Source organism: Pseudophryne corroboree, unplaced genomic scaffold, assembly GCF_028390025.1.
Source record: "Pseudophryne corroboree isolate aPseCor3 unplaced genomic scaffold, aPseCor3.hap2 scaffold_179, whole genome shotgun sequence".
NCBI lineage: Eukaryota > Metazoa > Chordata > Amphibia > Anura > Myobatrachidae > Pseudophryne > Pseudophryne corroboree.
This window is the reverse complement of record NW_026968428.1, coordinates 1064170-1081470: the sequence shown is the minus strand read 5'-3', so window position 1 is coordinate 1081470 and position 17301 is coordinate 1064170. Positions and strand designations below refer to the sequence as shown.

General features: G+C 48.5%; 8 non-coding genes across 8 annotated transcripts; all 8 read left to right on the top strand.

The window, feature by feature from the left end:
* Positions 1-632: 632 nt before the first annotated feature.
* LOC135002467 (U1 spliceosomal RNA) lies at positions 633-796 on the top strand. Its single transcript, XR_010203659.1, has one exon. It is a non-coding gene; the product is annotated as a U1 spliceosomal RNA (small nuclear RNA).
* Positions 797-948: 152 nt separating this feature from the next.
* Positions 949-1111, top strand: LOC135002653 (U1 spliceosomal RNA). Its single transcript, XR_010203841.1, has one exon. It is a non-coding gene; the product is annotated as a U1 spliceosomal RNA (small nuclear RNA).
* A 1297-nt stretch (positions 1112-2408) lies between these two features.
* LOC135002506 (U1 spliceosomal RNA) lies at positions 2409-2572 on the top strand. The gene has a single exon (XR_010203698.1). It is a non-coding gene; the product is annotated as a U1 spliceosomal RNA (small nuclear RNA).
* A 152-nt stretch (positions 2573-2724) lies between these two features.
* On the top strand, positions 2725-2887 carry LOC135002751 (U1 spliceosomal RNA). The gene has a single exon (XR_010203928.1). It is a non-coding gene; the product is annotated as a U1 spliceosomal RNA (small nuclear RNA).
* A 671-nt stretch (positions 2888-3558) lies between these two features.
* Positions 3559-3722, top strand: LOC135002465 (U1 spliceosomal RNA). Its single transcript, XR_010203657.1, has one exon. It is a non-coding gene; the product is annotated as a U1 spliceosomal RNA (small nuclear RNA).
* A 152-nt stretch (positions 3723-3874) lies between these two features.
* On the top strand, positions 3875-4037 carry LOC135002652 (U1 spliceosomal RNA). Its single transcript, XR_010203840.1, has one exon. It is a non-coding gene; the product is annotated as a U1 spliceosomal RNA (small nuclear RNA).
* A 671-nt stretch (positions 4038-4708) lies between these two features.
* Positions 4709-4872, top strand: LOC135002580 (U1 spliceosomal RNA). Its single transcript, XR_010203769.1, has one exon. It is a non-coding gene; the product is annotated as a U1 spliceosomal RNA (small nuclear RNA).
* Positions 4873-5024: 152 nt separating this feature from the next.
* On the top strand, positions 5025-5185 carry LOC135002637 (U1 spliceosomal RNA). The gene has a single exon (XR_010203826.1). It is a non-coding gene; the product is annotated as a U1 spliceosomal RNA (small nuclear RNA).
* The last annotated feature ends 12116 nt before the right edge of the window (positions 5186-17301 follow it).

Sequence of the window (17301 nt, the reverse complement as noted above, 5' to 3'; positions counted from 1 at the left end):
TGTTTCCACTTCTCTTTTCTTGAGCCGCTCACTTCTATGCCCTTGCGCACTATCCTGACTTCTCCCGTATGCTTAATTTGTGCCTTCCAACGCACAATGCGAACTACAGGTAGTGCTGCAGGGCCCACACCCTTTTACTTGCCTTACAGAGCAGCTCTGGAGCTGTTACAGTGCCCAGCTGCTGCAAGAAATCAGCTTGAATGCTTCAGGGGCTGGGGCATAGCCAACATGAGCCCCACACCGAAGGAGGGTGGAGGTGTTTAATGCGAACTAGGGGTCATCCAAGCGCCGCAAAAGGACGCCATGCCCTGCATACCCCTTTTCTCTTTTCATATGCAGACGAGGGTTGAAGCCAACTTTGACCCACTGCTTGGATTACATCACCATATGCAAATCCATCTGCTGCAGGCCTTCCCCCAGGAATGCTTGCACTAGTTGTTGCATTTGGTTTGTTGTTTGGGGGTGCTTCAGTATTAGGCAGCCTTCTGCCCTCCCATGTTCATCTGAAAATATGTGTTCTCCCTGCAGTTGTTGTCCCCAGATGAGAGTTCCCTTGTGCTGCCTCAGTTGAATCTCCTTTACTTGACAGAGATGTGCCTGAGCAGCGGCCCTCCCCAGCCCTATCCCAAATCATACTTATTTTGCATAGGAGATACCATGGTCATGAAGATTGTTCTCCCAGGGTGAGGTTCATTCATTGCATTCTGGGTATGCTGACCCCTATGATTTCCCCAAATGTGGGAATCTCAACTGCATTATTTGTGGTAGTGGGGGACTGTGTTTGTTCTTTCCTCTGGTCAGCTCTGGTAAAAGTCAGATTTATTTGTCTCAGATCTTCCTCTAGCCTTGTTCTTCTTTCGAGAGTTTCCTTGTGCTGCCTCAGTTGGATCTCCTTCATTTGATAGGGGGTTGCCCGAGCAGCGACCCTCCCCAGCTCTAGCCCAACTCCTACTTACCTGCCAGGTGAGATACTATGATCATGAAGGTGCTTCTCCCAGGGCAAGGCTCACCCATTGCACTCTGGGTGTGCTGCTCCTGCGATTTCCCCAAATGTGGGAAACTTGACTGCATAATTTGTGTTTCCCCTGGTCGGCTCTCGTATAATTCAGATCTCTTTGTCTCAGGTCTCTCTCCAGCTTAGTTTGCTGTCTGTTTCCACTTCTCTTTTCTTGAGCCGCTCCCTTCTATGCCCTTGCGCACTATCCTGACTTCTCCCGTATGCTTAATTTGTGCCTTCCAACGCACAATGCGAACTACAGGTAGTGCTGCAGGGCCCACACCCTTTTACTTGCCTTACAGAGCAGCTCTGGAGCTGTTACAGTGCCCAGCTGCTGCAAGAAATCAGCTTTAATGCTTCAGGGGCTGGGGCATAGCCAACATGAGCCCCACACCGAAGGAGGGTGGAGGTGTTTAATGCGAACTAGGGGTCATCCAAGCGCCGCAAAAGGACGCCATGCCCTGCATACCCCTTTTCTCTTTTCATATGCAGACGAGGGTTGAAGCCAACTTTGACCCACTGCTTGGATTACATCACCATATGCAAATCCATCTGCTGCAGGCCTTCCCCCAGGAATGCTTGCACTAGTTGTTGCATTTGGTTTGTTGTTTGGGGGTGCTTCAGTATTAGGCAGCCTTCTGCCCTCCCATGTTCTCCCAGGGCTCCTGCGATTTCCCCAAATGTGGGAAACTTGACTGCATAATTTGTGTTTCCCTGGTCGGCTCTCGTATAATTCAGATCTCTTTGTCTCAGGTGTCTCTCCAGCTTAGTTTGCTGTCTGTTTCCACTTCTCTTTTCTTGAGCCGCTCCCTTCTATGCCCTTGCGCACTATCCTGACTTCTCCCGTATGCTTAATTTGTGCCTTCCAACGCACAATGCGAACTACAGGTAGTGCTGCAGGGCCCACACCCTTTTACTTGCCTTACAGAGCAGCTCTGGAGCTGTTACAGTGCCCAGCTGCTGCAAGAAATCAGCTTTAATGCATCAGTGGCTGGGGCATAGCCAACATGAGCCCCACACCGAAGGAGGGTGGAGGTGTTTAATGCGAACTAGGGGTCATCCAAGCGCCGCAAAAGGCCGCCATGCCCTGCATACCCCTTTTCTCTTTTCATATGCAGATGAGGGTTCCAGCCAACTTTGACCCACTGCTTGGATGACTTCACCGTATGCAAATCCGTCTTCTGCAGACCTTCCCCCAGGAATGCTTGTACTAGTTGTTGCATTTGGTTTGTTGTTTGGGGGTGCTTCAGTATTAGGCAGCCTTCTGCCCTCCCATGTTCATCTGAAAATATGTGTTCTCCCTGCAGTTGTTGTCCCCAGATGAGAGTTCCCTTGTGCTGCCTCAGTTGAATCTCCTTTACTTGACAGAGTTGTGCCTGAGCAGCGGCACTCCCCAGCCCTATCCCAAATCATACTTATTTTGCATAGGAGATACCATGGTCATGAAGTTTGTTCTCCCAGGGTGAGGTTCATTCATTGCATTCTGGGTATGCTGGCACCTGTGATTTCCCCAAATGTGGGAAACTCGACTGCATTATTTGTGGTAGTGGGGGACTGTGTTTGTGCTTTCCTCTGGTCAGCTCTGGTAAAAGTCCGATTTCTTTGTCTCAGATCTTCCTCTAGCCTTGTTCTTCTTTCGAGAGTTCCCTTGTGCTGCCTCAGTTGGGTCACCTTCACTTGACAGGGGGGTGCCCGAGCAGCGACCCTCCCCAGCTCTAGCCCAACTCCTACTAACCTGCCAGGTGATATACTATGATCAGGAAGGTGCTTCTCCCAGGGCAAGGCTCACCCATTGCACTCTGGGTGTGCTGATCCTGCGATTTCCCCAAATTTGGGAAACTTGACTGCATAATTTGTGTTTCCCCTGGTCAGCTCTCGTATAATTCAGATCTCTTTGTCTCAGGTCTCTCTCCAGCCTAGTTTGCTGTCTGTTTCCACTTCTCTTTTCTTGAGCCGCTCCCTTCTATGCCCTTGCGCACTATCCTGACTTCTCCCGTAAGCTTAATTTGTGCCTTCCAACGCACAATGCGAACTACAGGTAGTGCTGCAGGGCCCACACCCTTTTACTTACCTTACAGAGCAGCTCTGGAGCTGTTACAGTGCCCAGCTGCTGCAAGAAATCAGCTTGAATGCTTCAGGGGCTGGGGCATAGCCAACATGAGCCCCACACCGAAGGAGGGTGGAGGTGTTTAATGCGAACTAGGGGTCATCCAAGCGCCGCAAAAGGACGCCATGCCCTGCATACCCCTTTTCTCTTTTCATATGCAGACGAGGGTTGAAGCCAACTTTGACCCACTGCTTGGATTACATCACCATATGCAAATCCATCTGCTGCAGGCCTTCCCCCAGGAATGCTTGCACTAGTTGTTGCATTTGGTTTGTTGTTTGGGGGTGCTTCAGTATTAGGCAGCCTTCTGCCCTCCCATGTTCATCTGAAAATATGTGTTCTCCCTGCAGTTGTTGTCCCCAGATGAGAGTTCCCTTGTGCTGCCTCAGTTGAATCTCCTTTACTTGACAGAGATGTGCCTGAGCAGCGGCCCTCCCCAGCCCTATCCCAAATCATACTTATTTTGCATAGGAGATACCATGGTCATGAAGATTGTTCTCCCAGGGTGAGGTTCATTCATTGCATTCTGGGTATGCTGACCCCTATGATTTCCCCAAATGTGGGAATCTCAACTGCATTATTTGTGGTAGTGGGGGACTGTGTTTGTTCTTTCCTCTGGTCAGCTCTGGTAAAAGTCAGATTTATTTGTCTCAGATCTTCCTCTAGCCTTGTTCTTCTTTTGAGAGTTTCCTTGTGCTGCCTCAGTTGGATCTCCTTCACTTGACAGGGGGGTGCCCGAGCAGCGACCCTCCCCAGCTCTAGCCCAACTCCTACTTACCTGCCAGGTGAGATACTATGATCATGAAGGTGCTTCTCCCAGGGCAAGGCTCACCCATTGCACTCTGGGTGTGCTGCTCCTGCGATTTCCCCAAATGTGGGAAACTTGACTGCATAATTTGTGTTTCCCCTGGTCGGCTCTCGTATAATTCAGATCTCTTTGTCTCAGGTCTCTCTCCAGCTTAGTTTGCTGTCTGTTTCCACTTCTCTTTTCTTGAGCCGCTCCCTTCTATGCCCTTGCGCACTATCCTGACTTCTCCCGTATGCTTAATTTGTGCCTTCCAACGCACAATGCGAACTACAGGTAGTGCTGCAGGGCCCACACCCTTTTACTTGCCTTACAGAGCAGCTCTGGAGCTGTTACAGTGCCCAGCTGCTGCAAGAAATCAGCTTTAATGCTTCAGGGGCTGGGGCATAGCCAACATGAGCCCCACACCGAAGGAGGGTGGAGGTGTTTAATGCGAACTAGGGGTCATCCAAGCGCCGCAAAAGGCCGCCATGCCCTGCACGCCCCTTTTCTCTGTTCATATGCAGATGAGGGTCCCAGCCAACTTTGACCCACTGCTTGGATGACTTCACCGTATGCAAATCCGTCTTCTGCAGACCTTCCCCCAGGAATGCTTATACTAGTTGTTGCATTTGGTTTGTTGTTTGGGGGTGCTTCAGTATTAGGCAGCCTTCTGCCCTCCCATGTTCATCTGAAAATATGTGTTCTCCCTGCAGTTGTTGTCCCCAGATGAGAGTTCCCTTGTGCTGCCTCAGTTGAATCTCCTATACTTGACAGAGTTATGCCTGAGCAGCGGCACTCCCCAGCCCTATCCCAAATCATACTTTTTTTGCATAGGAGATACCATGGTCATGAAGTTTGTTCTCCCAGGGTGAGGTTCATTCATTGCATTCTGGGTATGCTGACACCTGTGATTTCCCCAAATGTGGGAAACTCGACTGCATTATTTGTGGTAGTGGGGGACTGTGTTTGTTCTTTCCTCTGGTCAGCTCTGGTAAAAGTCAGATTTATTTGTCTCAGATCTTCCTCTAGCCTTGTTCTTCTTTCAAGAGTTTCCTTGTGCTGCCTCAGTTGGATCTCCTTCATTTGACAGGGGGGTGCCCGAGCAGCGACCCTCCCCAGCTCTAGCCCAACTCCTACTTACCTGCCAGGTGAGATACTATGATCATGAAGGTGCTTCTCCCAGGGCAAGGCTCACCCATTGCACTCTGGGTGTGCTGCTCCTGCGATTTCCCCAAATGTGGGAAACTTGACTGCATAATTTGTGTTTCCCTGGTCGGCTCTCGTATAATTCAGATCTCTTTGTCTCAGGTCTCTCTCCAGCTTAGTTTGCTGTCTGTTTCCACTTCTCTTTTCTTGAGCCGCTCCCTTCTATGCCCTTGTGCACTATCCTGACTTCTCCCGTATGCTTAATTTGTGCCTTCCAACGCACAATGCGAACTACAGGTAGTGCTGCAGGGCCCACACCCTTTTACTTGCCTTACAGAGCAGCTCTGGAGCTGTTACAGTGCCCAGCTGCTGCAAGAAATCAGCTTTAATGCTTCAGGGGCTGGGGCATAGCCAACATGAGCCCGACACCGAAGGAGGGTGGAGGTGTTTAATGCGAACTAGGGGTCATCCAAGCGCCGCAAAAGGCCGCCATGCCCTGCATACCCCTTTTCTCTTTTCATATGCAGACGAGGGTTCCAGCCAACTTTGACCCACTGCTTGGATGACTTCACCGTATGCAAATCCGTCTTCTGCAGACCTTCCCCCAGGAATGCTTGTACTAGTTGTTGCATTTGGTTTGTTGTTTGGGGGTGCTTCAGTATTAGGCAGCCTTCTGCCCTCCCATGTTCATCTGAAAATATGTGTTCTCCCTGCAGTTGTTGTCCCCAGATGAGAGTTCCCTTGTGCTGCCTCAGTTGAATCTCCTATACTTGACAGAGTTATGCCTGAGCAGCGGCACTCCCCAGCCCTACAAATTATGGTGTTCCGATTGCCCACTTTCCCTTGTGCTTTTCTCTCTCTCTCCTTTGTTTAGAGCATCAGTTTCTGTAGTCCACTTTATCCTTATTTTTTCCAGTGTTTCACTATCTCTCTGATGTAATGAGGATGTATGGTCTAGAGGGATCAGTAATGCATTGTACTGTATAGAGGCGTCAGGGATGTAGCGTAGGGTATAGAGGTGTCAGGGATGTAGCGTAGGTTATAGAGGCATCAGGAATGTAGCGTAGGGAATAGAGGCATCAGGGATGTAGCGTAGGGTATAGAGGCGTCAGGGATGTAGCATAGGGAATAGAGGCGTCAGGGATGTAGCGTAGGGAATAGAGGCGTCAGGGATTTAGCTTAGGGAATATAGGCATCAGGGATGTACTAGCAGGTATATAGAGGTCAGTGTACTGTATAGAGGGGTCAGTAATGCAGTGATGGTTATAGAAAGGTCAGTGATGTAGTGTAGGGTATAGAGGGGTCAGTTATGTAGTGTGGGGTACACTGCCAGCGGTGGGGTGCCCCTGCTTCTTCTCACACCACAGATAGCTGGGCAGCACTGCAACTGCCTGCCTGATTGCTCCGCCCCCTTCCGGCTCCCAAGCACCTCTGCTGCCCAGTGATCCAGGAGCCTGCTGCTAGGAAGAAGTGGCCGAGCTTCAGCAAGCGAGTCTGGACACTGGCGGAGGAAGCCATGATAACCAGATAATGGGGAGTGGAGAGCCAGTTCCAAGGTAATACTTTATACAGCTGGTTGAGATCCTGGTCGGTGGATATGGATTCCAAGAAAACCCTGGAGGTGCTTCCTTTCAAGGGAGACACTCTCTTTGGAGAAGACCTCAGTAAGATTGTAGCTGATCTGGCTACTGCTAAAACAGCTTGCCTACCTCGTATGACTCCTACCACGCAGAAGGCTAAAAGTACTTTCCCTTGGCACTTTCATCCCTCAGGTAAAGCGTACCCAAGGTCAGGCATACCCAAAGCAAGCTCATGCTTCCAGACCTGCCAAGCCCAGACTGAAGCAAGCCTGGGCTGCCCATCAGCCTGCTTCCAAAACGGACAAGCCTGCCGCATGACGGTGCAGGCCTCCCTCTGGGGGATCCCAGGGTGGGGGGCCCGACTTCTAGGTTTGGCATAGAAAGGTATAATTCTAAGCTAGAGAATTCTGTTTGGAGCTCACCTTGTACTTTGTGAAGAAATAATCAGCATTGTGGCTGAGCAGATACATGTAGTGTGTGGCTGCAAACTGCATGGATCTGCTGCGTTGTAATGCTGATACTTTTTTTTTGCAAAGTACCAATAGCTTCATATAATGTTCACAATTTTTATGCAGGATCAAATAGCTCAATAGGTAGGGTGTTTGATTAGAATTCAACAGGTTATAGGTTTGAATCCTGGGTATGGTAGTTTGAGATGTGTTATTTAATAAAGTATGTTGTTCTGACTGCTGGGATATCATACTAAATAAATGGAGTTGATCAATTTTTTTTTAATTTTTTTTTTAAACTAGGGACAATTTCCAGATACTTTTCTTTATAACTGAGATTGCCCCCTGGAACTTCACATCAGTTGACAACTATGCATGAGTGGGCAGTGCTTGCTCTGGATCTGCCCACCCATTTATGTGCCGTCATAAAAGAAAGCACAACTGACAGTTATCCTGGGCGTACACTACACAATTATCTGTCAGGCTATCTATCCAGTCTGGATGGGTGGAATGAAAATCTGGTAATGTATAGTAGCAAATGTCAATTAACCATTTGCTCCCAAACACTAGAAAAGTGGTCAAAAATGGTCATTACACAAATTGGTTAAACCCAAAATTTAACCAATTTGTTTAGGGGACCATGTTTGTCCATTTTCTAGTGTTTGAGAGTAAATCGTTGATGGTCATTTGCTCACATAGATAACCGGATTTCTATTCCAACCAGCCAGTGTTGGAGATATGGTCTGCCAGATTACATAATGCATACCAGAGCCATAACTAGACTTTTTGGTGCCCTGTGACAGAGAATTATATGCCCCCCCCCCCCCTCCCCTCCCCATTTTTGCAATATGGACAAAAGGCGCATGCCTTGTGGGGAAGGGGCATAACAAGATTGGTCTCAGAGAAAGCACATGAGATATGAAGATATATCTAGTAAACTTGACACTCAATGGTTTGTGGTATTGCCGGGGTGCCCTCCTTAACTGCATATACAGTCACACATGGGGTGTTTGTGCAAATGGCATATCAGCAGTCAGCACTAACTGGTGACATGCCATTTGTAAAAGTAAGCCATGTGTGACTAATATATAAACATACTTTATTAAATAACACCTCAAACTATCATACCCAGGATTCAAATCTATAACCTGTTGAATTCTAATCAAACACCCTACCCATTGAGCTACTTGATCCTGCATCTATTCTAACCTCCAAAAACAGATTCAGTTGCATTTTCCAGCGTGTTTTGTTTGCGCCTTTGCAAATGTCTTACATCGACAAACTTATTTAGTACTATTTTGCAAATAGGGTTACATTGTCGCAACATTGTGTTCCCTAATTGCTTGATTTTTTAAATGCAACAATTGATAAAGACACCTGATAATTGCTCTGTGGAGTGTTATTTTGTGTCTACTTCTTATCTACATTTAATTCCCTACCTCTAATCAAGGCATTTTTAAATGCTGGGGGCTGCCAGGACGTGAGGCCTACCTAGACTTTAGATCGGAATTTGAATGTACTTGTGAACTAACTTAATTTCCTACTTCTAAATTCATTCCTAAATTCACTACTTACATTAATCCTGTAGTTGGGCATTTTGAGCCTTCAATTGTGGGTATTGTTTTGTGTCCAGACCAGCAGCTGGTGGTGTGCATTTGCTGGAAAGGCATCGAAGACCTCCGATATGCTGCATCTCCTGATGTGTGTCTCCCTCAAGTGGCTGTCAGCAAATGCATGCTAGACACCCCATTCCAAGCTGATTGTGACATCACGGAACATGCATCATAGAACAGGCATGCTAGAATATGGGTCTTCAACCTGCGACCCTCCAGCTGCTGTGGAACTACATATACCAGCATGCCCTGCCTCAGTTTTAGCATACCTTAATAGCAAAACTGTGGCAGGGCATGCTGGGATGTGTAGTTTCACAGCAGCTGGAGGGCCACAGGATGAAGACCCATGTGCTAGAGCCAAGCCGCAGGTACATTGAATGCTAGCAAGCTGAATGTTTAAATCCTTTTTGTTCCGCAGCATTCCAATGCGGAAGATTCCATGGAACCAGAGATTATTCCATTGAGAAGGACATGCTGCCTGGATGACTGCACTGTGCAAATTAAATCACGGAGCCAGTTGGCTTGTGGGTGGCTCTGGTGACTGGGTGGTTGGGTGGGCGGTGTGTCAGAGGTGGAGCACATGCAAATGAATGTGTATCATCCTGCTAGTGAGAGTGAAAACTCATGCAGGAGTGTGCCTGCTTGTCAGTGGGTTATGCACCTTGCCAGGCGTCAAATCTACATGGAGCAGCTGGAGGGGACAAGAGCAGGTTTGCAAAATATAGATAGAAGAGCATATATGCTGGCGCATTCTCCATGATTGTGTCAGCTTATGTTTTGGTGCACTGCACTTTCCTCCACTAAGTTTTAGCCATTTTGGTTAAACGCAAGTGTAGTTGCTTCTCGCCCTTTTGGCTGTGATCTTGTATCGTGGTTGAAGAGTCTGCTGGAGGGATTGTTTTCTTCATTGACGAGAGACTGAAGATATTACAGGATGGACGGCTTGGGAACACTATCTGTTTTTCAGTTGTGGAAGAGTTGAAAGACAGCTTTTCCTTGCCAATATCTCTCTTTTGCAAAGAGCTACGCATTGGAAAATTCAGGGCTATACCGTGTAGATGAAGCACTAACAGGAGGCTTTAAAATTTTCATTCTAGTTTCCTTCGTTTGGGAGAAAAATGCAAAGGTACAAGACAGCTTTTCCTTGCCAATATCTCTCTTTTGCAAAGAGCTGCACATTGGAAAATTCAGGGCTATGCCGTATAGATGATGGCCTAACAGGAGGCTTTAAAATTTTCTTTCTAGTGTCCTTCGTTTGGGAGAAAAATGCAAAGGTACAAGACAGCTTTTCCTTGCCAATATCTCTCTTTTGCAAAGAGCTACGCATTGGAAAATTCAGGGCTATGCCGTGTAGATGATGGCCTAACAGGAGGCTTTAAAATTTTCTTTCTAGTGTCCTTCGTTTGGGAGAAAAATGCAAAGGTACAAGACAGCTTTTCCTTGCCAATATCTCTCTTTTGCAAAGAGCTACGCATTGGAAAATTCAGGGCTATACCGTGTAGATGAAGCACTAACAGGAGGCTTTAAAATTTTCATTCTAGTGTCCTTCGTTTGGGAGAAAAATGCAAAGGTAGCTTGTGCCATCGCCACTCTGCTCCTTGTGCCGCCTTGGCGGTTTACATGAGCCACTGCGGTGACGTTGTCTGACTGGATCAGAACCGGTTGGTCGCAAAGTAAGGTCTCCGCTTGACGTAGGGCATTGTATATGGCCCCTAGTTTCAGGATGTTGATGTGAAGACAAGTCTCTTGACTTGACCAAAGACCTTGGAAATTTCTTCCCTGTGTGACTGCTCCCCAACCTTGGAGGCTTGCATCTGTGGTCACCAGGATCCAGTCCTGAATGCCGAATCTGCGTCACTCGAGAAGGTGAGCACTCTGCAGCCACCACAGGAGTGATACCCTGACCCTGGGGGACAGGGTGATCAACCAATGCATCTGTAAATGTGACCCAGACCACTTGTCCAGTAGGTCCCATTGGAAAGTCCTCGCATGGAACCTGCCGAATGGAATGGCTTTGTATGATGCCACCATCTTTCCCAGGACTCGAGTGCAGTGATGCACTGACACAAGTTTTGGTTTCAATAGGTTCCTGACAAGAGTCATGAGTTCCTGGGCCTTTTCTATCGGGAGATAAACCCTCTTCTGGTCTGTGTCCAGAATCATGCCCAAGAAAGACAGACGAGTCGTAGGAACCAACTGCGACTTTGGGATATTGAAAATCCAGCCGTGTTGCTGTAACACTTTCAGTGAAAGTGATACGCTGTTCAGCAACTGCTCTCTTGATCTCGCTTTTATGAGATCGCTCAAGTACGGGATAATTGTGACACATTGCTTGCGCAGGAGAACCATCATTTCCACCATTACCTTGGTGAAAATTCTCTGGGCCGTGGAGAGACCAAACAGCAACGTCTGAAATTGGCAATGACAGTCCTGTACCGCAAATCTGAGGTACGACTGATGAGATGGATAAATTTGGACATGAAGGTATGCATCCTGTACACAAATGCGGACAACAGGTGTCAAGCCGTGTGTTGCCTTTGTCAAGCTGTAATAAGTAGGGGTAAGGACGTTAACCACCTCAGAACATCCTCCCTTATACGTCACCTGCAGCACATTAATCATAAGTCAGTGACAAGTTCAAAAACTTTGGATGACAGCGGAAGCAGTCCACTGACCACTAAATCCCTTCCTCTTGTAACCAAGCTCCTGCAAACCACACCACCAACTCCCTCAGTGTCAATTTCCTCCTTAGACAGGAGAGCCAATAGTCCTGCAGGCCATGTCACTGGCAAGTCTGACGAGTCCTCTCCTGCCTGGGATTCCTCCGATGCATCCTTGAGTGTAACGCCTACTGCTGCTGGCGCTGCTGTTGTTGCTGCTGGGAGTCGATCGTCATCCCAGAGGGGAAGTCGGAAGACCACTTGTACTACTTCCAGTAGGCAATTGACTGTCCAACAGTCCTTTGCGAGGAAGATGAAATATCACAGCAGTCATCCTGCTGCAAAGCGGATAACTCAGGTCTTGTCAGCCTGGGTGGTGAGAAACGTGGTTCCGGTATCCATCGTTAATTCAGAGGCAACTAGAGACTTGATTGAGGTACTGTGTCCCCGGTACCAAATGCCATCTAGGTTCCATTTCTCTAGGCAGGCGATACCGAAAATGTACACAGACCTCAGAAAAAGAGTCACCAGTGTCCTAAAAAATGCAGTTGTACCCAATGTCCACTAGTCCACATGTCCGTGGTTAAGTGGAGCAGGGCAGACTCAGGACTATATGACTGTGACAGCCCACTGGGTAGATGTATTGCCTCCCGCAGCAAGAACAGCAGCGGCGGCACCAGTAGCAGCATCTCGCAAATGCCAACTCGTTCCTAGGCAGGCTACGCTTTGTATCACCGCTTTCCATAAGAGGCACACAGCTGACAACCTCTTACGGAAACTGAGGAACATCATCGCAGAATGGCTTACCCCAATTTGACTCTCCTGGGGATTTGTGACATCGGACAACGCCACCAATATTGTGCGTGCATTACATCTGGGCAAATTCCAGCACGTCCCATGTTTTGCACATACATTGAATTTGGTGGTGCAGAATTATTTAAAAAACGACAGGGGCGTGCAAGAGATGCTGTCGGTGGCCCGAAGAATTGCGGGCCACTTTCTGCATTCAGCCACCGCGTGCCGAAGACTGGAGCATCACCAAACATTCCTGAACCTGCCCTGCCATCCTCTGAAGCAAGAGGTGGTAACGAGGTGGAATTCAACCCTCTATATGCTTCAGAGGATGGAGGAGCAGCAAAAGGCCATTCAAGCCTATACATCTACCCACGATATAGGCAAAGGAGGGGGAATGCACCTGACTCAAGCGCAGTGGAGAATGATTTCAACGTTGTGCAAGGTTCTGCAATCCTTTGAACTTGCCACACGTGAAGTCAGTTCAGACACTGCCAGCCTGAGTCAGGTCATTCCCCTCATCAGGCTTTTGCAGAAGAAGCTGGAGACATTGAAGGAGGAGCTAAAACAGAGCGATTCCGCTAGGCATGTGGGACTTGTGGATGGAGCCCTTAATTCGCTTAACCAGGATTCAATCTGTTGAAATCAGAGCAATAAATTTTGGCCACCGTGCTCGATCCTAGATTTAAAACCTACATTGTATCTCTCTTTCCTGCAGACACAAGTCTGCAGAGGTTCAAAGACCTGCTGGTGAGAAAATTGTCAAGTCAAGCGGAACGTGACCCGTCAACAGCTCCTCCTTCACATTCTCCCGCAACTGAGGGTGCGAGGAAAAGGCTAAGAATTCCGAGCCCACCCGCTGGCGGTGATGCAGGGCAGTCTGGAGTGAGTGCTGACATCTGGTCCGGACTGTAGGACCTGGCAACGATTACTGACATGTCGTCTACTGTCACTGCATATGATTCTGTCACCTTTGAAAGAATGGTGGAGGATTATATGAGTGACCGCATCCAGGTAGGCACGTCAGACAGTCCGTATGTATACTGGCAGGAAAAAGAGGCAATTTGGAGGCCCTTGCACAAACTGGCTTTATTCTACCTAAGTTGCCCTCCCTCCAGTGTGTACTCCAAAAGAGTGTTTAGTGCAGCCGCTCACCTTGTCAGCAATCGGCGTACGAGGTTACTTCCAGAAAATGTGGAGAAGATGATGATCATCAAAATGAATTATAATCAATTCCTCCGTGGAGACATTCACCAGCAATTGCCTCCAGAAAGTACACAGGGATCTGAGATGGTGGATTCCAGTGGGGACGAATTAATAATCTGTGAGGAGGGCGATGTACACAGTGAAAGGGGTGAGGAATCGGAGGATGATGAGGTGGACATCTTGCCTCTGTAGAGCCAGTTTGTGCAAGGAGAGATTGATTGCTTCTTTTTTGGTGGGGGTCCAAACCAACCAGTCATTTCAGTCAGCCGTGTGGCAGACCCTGTTGCTGAAATGATGGGTTCGTCAATGTTTTTCTTTTCAATCTAAGCCCCTGCAGTTTTCTGTAAGAATCTGCTTCGCTATGATGATCAACAAGTCACAAGGGCAAACACTCAGGGCTGGAGGCGTAGATCTTAGGACCAGCTGCTACAAGGATGGCAAAGGTGTCACTATCATTTGTGACACCCAGAGAGGCAGCGAGGGAGATTGTAATGCAGTGCGCGCAGATAAGCAGCGCAATGGTAAAATGGAGGCATGGTCTCATAGGTAGGGGTGTGGCCTGTTGGTCTGAATCTCCATTTTGGTGCTCCGGGTATCCCGGGGGTTGAGTGCTGCACCCGGGGACTAGTGTGTGAGTGGTGCTGGCTCCTGCACAGTGACAGAAACTGGGTGTTGCACGTAATGTCACAGTGAAACACCCATATTCTGTCACTGAAGAGGAGCCGGCACTTTGGTGTCACCCCCCTTGGCGGGTGACACTCGGGTGTGGGCCGCAACCCCGTTGTGATGCCACTGACCCATGGGAAGCTTTACGTGGCTTACCCATGTGTTAGTAGCCCCAAGCATCTTTTGTGTTAGTCCCTGAAGAAAAACTTCAAATATTTACAAATAAATTTTGTAATCAATGGGCCTAATTCAGTAAGGATTGCAAATTCTGCTAAGTAACAGAATTTGCAATCCTTTGGTTCGCATGCTGGGGCCACCCAGCATGCCGCCTCCCTTCTTGACCATGCTGAAATTGCAGTCGCAGTGCAGTTCAGCGTGATCATAAAAAATGGGTTAGCCTCCTGTTGGTGCAGACTGTATGTGTGCGCAGGAAGCCGCCACCATTTTTGTGATCGCAGCTGCTGCATGTGATGTCATGCAACCGCTCTGACCACGCCTCCTGTTTCTCCGTTGCCGACCCCATTTTGAAGCCCTGCCCACGCACCGCTCCATCTCCGACTTGGAAATGGAGTGTTGCTGACCCCCCCCCCCAGCACCGATTGACAGTCAGAGGCGATCGCATTAACTGCGGGGTGCCGCAGAAAATGCAGGCGCATGCTCTTAGCAATTTTTGCAGTTGGACTGCTTATTGCGATTGCAATCCAACCTGAATCAGGCTCTATTACCTATCACAATGCACTGCGGGTAGTACAAAATGGGGTTAATATAAGAGAAAACCCCCCAGAGCTGTGCTCCTTAACTGTCCCTGGTGGCTAGTGGAGCAGCTGCCCAGTAATCAGTGTCCACGCCAGTGCGCACATGGCCCGCCCCCTACAGCCACGCTGGATCACGGTATAGTGTGGGCACAGAAGTCCCTTACCTCCCTTTCATCAGCGGCCTCGTGATCCCGGAGGGCGGTGTGTGTGTGACTGACCTTAGGAAGAAACCGGAGCCTCCGCTGCAGTGACCCAGCAACCAGGGCGCGGGAGTATACTGCGCCGCTGGGAGTGATGGAGCTGCAGTAAAGATGTCTATTAGACCTAGCCTGCTGCAGCCCTTGTAGATTCTTATAAAAAAAAGTTCTTCTTTTCTTGTCAAAATTAATAGCTAAGAATAGGCTGCCTGAGGCAGCCCCCTCTTAAGTGGCCTGCTACTGAAGGCACCAACTACAAACTGAGCTCCCTGTTCATGGAAGCGAGGTTATAGAGGAGGGGGCGCTGAGCATCTTGGGAACAGTCAAAAGCTTTGAGCCTGTTGGTGCCTCAGATCAAGATCCTACTCTACACCCCAATGTGAATCCTTGTGGAGTCCAGTGTACCCCACAGAAGAAATGAATGTGTCACACCCATTGGCAGCAACATTAGAATAGCTGCTGATGGGCACAATTGAGAAAGGAAGGGGGGAAAACATTTGAATCCAGCACATATATGTAATTTGAATATGTAATTTGTACCTTCCTACTTTAAAATGTAATGGATGAACCTCACCCTGTGAGAACTATCTTCATGATCAAGAGATCTCATACGCAAGAAAAGCATGTGCTGGGATAGGGCTGTGGAGGGCGGCTGCTCGGGCACACACCCGTCAAGTTAAGGAGATTCAACTGAGGAAGCACAAGGGAACTGCAGGGAGACCACATATTTTCAGATGAACATGAGAGGGCGGAAGGCTGCCTAATACTGAAGCACCCTCAAACATCAAACCATATGCAACAACTAGTACAAGCATTCCTGGGGAAAGGTCTGCAGCAGACGGATTTGCATACGGTGATGTCATCCAAGCAATGGGCATAGTTGGCTGCAACCCTCGTCTGCATATGAAAATGGTCACGCAGGGCATGGCGGCCTTTGTGAAGTTGCGCTTGGATGACCCCTAGATTGCTTTATACACCCCCATCAGTGTGGGGCTCATGTTGGCCATGCCCAAGCCCCTGAAGCATTCAAGCTGATTTCTTGCAGCAGCTGGACCCAGTAACAGCTCCAGAGTTGCTCTACAAGACAAGTAAAAGGGTGTGAGCCCTGCAGCACCACCTGTAGTTTGCATACACACATATATAGGACAGCATCTCTTATATGCCCCAGGGGCAATAAAATAGTAGCCTTATCTAGGGTATCCGTCCATGCCGCTACAGCACTACACACCCAGGCCGACGCAATTGCCGGTCTGAGTAAGGTACCTGAATGTGTATAAATGGACTTCAGGGTAATCTCCTGTTTGCGGTCAGCAGACTCTTTGAGGGTAGCCGTATCCTGGGACGGGAGGGCTACCTTCTTGGATAAGCGTGTTAATGCTTTGTCCACCCAAGGGGAGGATTCCCATCGTAACCTATCCGTTGATGGGAAAGGGGAATCCTTTTGGAAATCTGCAGGAGATTCCCAAGCTTTTTCACATAACTCGTTCAGCTCGTGTGAGGGGGGAAAGGTTACCTCAGGCTTCTTTCCCTTGTACATATGTACCCTCTTGTCAGGGATAGGGGGCTCCTCTGTGATGTGCAAAACATCTTTTATTGCCATAATCATATATCAAATGTATTTTGCCAATTTTGGCTGTAACTTTGCATCATCGTAATCGACACTGGAGTCAGAATCCGTGTCGGTATCTGTGTCAACAATCTGGATAGTGGGCGCTTATGAGACCCTGACAGTCCCTGCGACATAGGATTAGGCATTGGTTGAGACCCTGACTGTCCCAAAGCTTCTGCCTTGTCTAATCTTTTGTGCAATGAGTTTACACTAGCATTTAAAACATTCCACATATCCATCCAATCAGGTGTCGGCGGAGACACCACGTTCATTTGCTCCCGCTCCTCTCTAATATAGCCTTCTTCCTCAGACATGTCGACACACGCGTACCGACACACCACACACACAGGGAATACTTTTACTGAAGACATTTCCCCCACAAGGCCCTTTGGAGAGACAGAGAGAGAGTATGCCAGCACATACCCCAGCGCTATATAACCCAGGAATAGCACAGTAACTTAATGTTTGAACAATCGGTGAGGGGGAACATCTTGAAACCCCAGTTTGTACCCTTGGGACACTATTTGTAAAACACACGAGTCCATGTCCGAATGAATCCAGAACTGACTGAAGAGTTTTAGACGTGCCCCCACTGGTGCGGGCTCCTGCAAGAGAGCCCCAGCGTCATGCAGTGGATTTGGCAGAAGCAGAGGATGATCTCTGCTCTTGCGATCTTGAAGAGGATGCAGACCTCTTCTCTCTTCTCCTTCCTCTACCTGCAAAGAAAGGGGAATCTT